Source organism: Vicugna pacos, chromosome 24, assembly GCF_048564905.1.
Source record: "Vicugna pacos chromosome 24, VicPac4, whole genome shotgun sequence".
Taxonomy (NCBI): domain Eukaryota; kingdom Metazoa; phylum Chordata; class Mammalia; order Artiodactyla; family Camelidae; genus Vicugna; species Vicugna pacos.
Window position 1 is genome coordinate 5797943 of NC_133010.1, and position 3795 is coordinate 5801737.

A 3795-nucleotide genomic window follows, 5' to 3' on the forward strand; every position below is an offset into this window, starting at 1 on the left:
TATGGTGGTTGGCTGCAGTCTTCCCAGCACTTATGATACTGTCTGTTGGGTGGGGCTATGTCTTGGTGCTAATGACTCAAGCAAGATGTCAGCTTCCAGGAAAGCTCATGTAAAGGAGCACTTCCTGAATGCCTGCCGCCAGCTTTTATGACCCCAGGGTGGGCCACAGCTGCCCTCTACCTCCCCAGGAGACCTTCCAAAACCAGCAGGCAGGCCCGGCCCAGGTTCCTATAAAGTCACTGCCTCTGCCCTTGGACCTGGTGCACGTGAAATTCTGTGTGTGCTTCCCAAGGGAGTGATGTCTCTCTTTCCCCAGTCCTGTGGGGCTCCTGGAGTTTAGCCCCACTGGCCTTCAAAACCAGGTGTTCTGGAGTCTCCTCCCTATGCCAGAACCCCGGGTTGGGAAGCCTGATGTCAGGCTCAGAACTCTCACTCCTGTGGAAGGGCCTCTGCAATTTAATTATTCTTCAGCTTGCGGGTAGCCCACTGGGGGGTTATGGGTGCCAGTCATATCGGGATCACACCCCTCCTACCATCCCACTGAGATTTGCTCTTTTTGTTTCCAGTTGAAGAGGATCTTTTTACTAGATTCCAGTCTTTTTTTTTTTTTTTTTTTGGATGGTTGTTTAGTAGTCAGTTGTGGTTTTGATGTAGTCAAGGGGAAGGGTGAGCTCGTGGTCCTGCTATGGGGGATTGCTCTTGTTCTTTTAATTGGGAATTGCTCCTCAGCATCTTCATTTTACTTACATTTTTCTAACTCTATGGATTTAGGGGTAACAGATATCTGCTGTGGTCTTGAAAGGTGGTTTTCATGTGGGAACGTCCCTGTCCAGACTGTGTGCATCTTTTCGTTGTGAGGGCTGTTTGTAGTATGCATGGCTGCCATGTCTTTCCTTCATGTGTGCTCACTGTTATCCCTGTGATTGGGGATGTGACTGGTGGCGTGCTGTCCAGAGCCTGCACTGGCTGTTGAGTGAGGCTCCCTCTTTGCTGTGAGGTTATTATGGCTCTCTCAGGGACTGAGTCTGCTCCCCAGTTGTTGGAGCAGAAGCCCCCAAGTCTGTTTCTGAGCTGCTGTGCTTCAAAGGCAGGACTAGAGTGTTTCTGGTGGGAGAGAATTTGCTGAGTATTCCTTTGCAGGAGACGTCCACAGGGAAGTACTCTCAATGGTGTATCTATCTCCTGCAGTGGGGGCTCACAGAGCTCATTACCAATGGGGACTTTATAGCCAGGGAATGCCCTGTGGGCTCATGGGGAAGGGGGTCACTATGATAACATGCCTTTCCTCCTTTCACAAGAACATATCAACAATGGAGACTTTATGGTCAAGCAACACCCTGTAGGCAGCATTGTACACCTCCATTTGTGTGTGCCGACAGGGGAGCTTTCTATGGCAGACCCAGGCTCTTTTGCACACACTTCCTGCCTCAGCCTATAACACGCTCCAACCCCCAAGACTACCTCTGTTCAGTCAACCCCCATCATTTCTCCAGTTCCACCCTCTGGATCCCAAGCTATGGCACCCATTCCTGGCAAGCATCAGTCAGCTTGCGTCTCAGGCCAGGGACCACACAGACCCTCGGTGTTGGTTTCTCTCCATTCTGCCTGCCACAAGGCAGGTCTTGAGATCGTCTCTGAGCCTCAAAAGCCCCCCTTCTGTCCCAAATAACCTCTCTGGAGGTGAAGGTACTTTTCCTCTTTGGCAGCTCTATGCCTGAGGGGTAGGTTCCATTCTGATTTTCTTTGTTTTTTTTTTCTTCTACCCAGTGTCATGATGATTCTTCTTTTACTTCCACTTGTACAAGATCTTCTGCCAGAGTTCAGTATGCATTATGTGGGAATTTGTCCCTGTGTAGCTGTATTTTTTATGTATTTATGGGAGAGGCTGAGCCCCTCATCCTTCTATTCTGCCATCTTGAAGCCCCTCTCAACCATGTATTATTATTTTGCAATTCACCTAATACCCTATTCACTAAACTTTGAATGTCCTTGTTTTTAGTAATTTCTTCCATTTGAAGTCTTTCTTTAAATCTAGGACACATAGTCCCCCTTTCTTTCATCTCACCTTCCTTTCCTATTTGGAACTGGTCTCTCCTTCCCTCATGTTCTTATCAGACTCTGCTCGTTCATTTATTCAATTACCTGCCACATTCTAGTTTATTGCAGACAGTGGTATGTGGGTGTCTTTCCCCAAACCAGGGGTATAATAATCACTTTGAACTCACGGACTATATTACGTTTTCCTTTACTTTTCTAAAAACCCTACACATTTGAATGAATGGTTTCGAGAATGAACAAATTAATCTATATTTAGTGAATAAATCCATGTTGAGTGAATAAATGAATGCAAATTATTTAAATGACATGAAAGATTCCTCTTTTCAGATATTTTAACCTTAAGTCTGCAGGAAGAAAGTGCATCTACAATGACAGGCATTAACGCCTACTCTGAGTTTTACTGAATATGCCTATGAGATCAATGTGAAAGAGAAGTCTGTACTGAGTAGGTGGAACTCTGCCTCCCGTTTGCAAAATTAGCTCTTCTGAGTTAATCCTTTGGCTTTGATGTTGACAGTTCATCCTTTTGTCATGAGCCATTGTGCTGTCTTCTTGTTTACAAAGATCTTAAATGTCATACTCAGTATGTGTATGCCAAATATTAATTTACCCAGAGGTTGTTAACTCAGTTGCTAACTATTTCTTCTTTCTCTGATTTATCTTTTCATTAAGGTATAAGTAGTAAATGATCCTGTTTGTCAGGTTAATTTCATTAATAGTGGCAAGAGTCACCCACTAAATGCAATTAATTCCCTCATTTAACAACAACAAAAAATCTTAGTCATCTAGCACATAACAAGCACTGTGATAAACCCTGGAGAGATAAAGATGAATATGGTAAGGTCATCACTTTTTAGTAAGGTGGACTGGAATGTAAATAAATCACGGTAATACCTGTCATAAATGCTCTATTAAAGGAAAGAGTGGCTTTGCAAACAAGGATGTCATGAGCTTTGTCTGTGAGAGACTAAAGGAGGGAGAAAAGAACTCTGAGCATGTCAAGTTTCCTTCTCCAGGGAAACAGGACGTCATCTACAATGACCAAGTGCCTTAGCAGTTCCAAAGAAGTTTAGAAATAGATAGGTAGATAGATAGATAGATAGATAGATAGATAGATAGATAAGTATTACTGCATTTCCTTGGAAGGAATTGATGGTTAAATTAGTTTCCTCTTTTGTCCCCTAAGAAGGATTGGAAAGGTGAGCAGCAGCTGACGGAGCTGAGGTGGCCTGTACTTGGATCGTGCTTAGGGAGTTGAGTGGCTCTGAATAAACATTGAACACCTGGGTCTTCGTTGATGGAGATGAGCACTCAAAGGGAATCGTGTGACATTAAAAAAGGATGGCAAGTGCCAGAGCGGGTGAGAGGAAGCAAATGCAAACTTCAATCTTCTAATAATTTCCCTGAGAGCAAAGCAATCTGCCATGTTATGAATCTGATTAGTTAAAGATCCATTTTGATCATCATTTACACACCTGGAAGATATCTTTCTCTCTCTTTTCCTCTCTCTTGTATGGAACACACCTCTCAGACTCTAAGGTGTACTGGTCAATGCATAAGGCATGCAAATTCACAAAGATTGAAAATCAGTAGCATCTGAATGATCCAAAATTGAACCGTCATCTGTCAGGAGGTTTTGTGGCACATAGTAACTCAGAAGAAAGGACTGGAGTGGAGTGCCTCACAATGTCAAAGAAGAGGTAGGCAAAAGGGTTTTGTAGCTAGGGAAGTACCCCC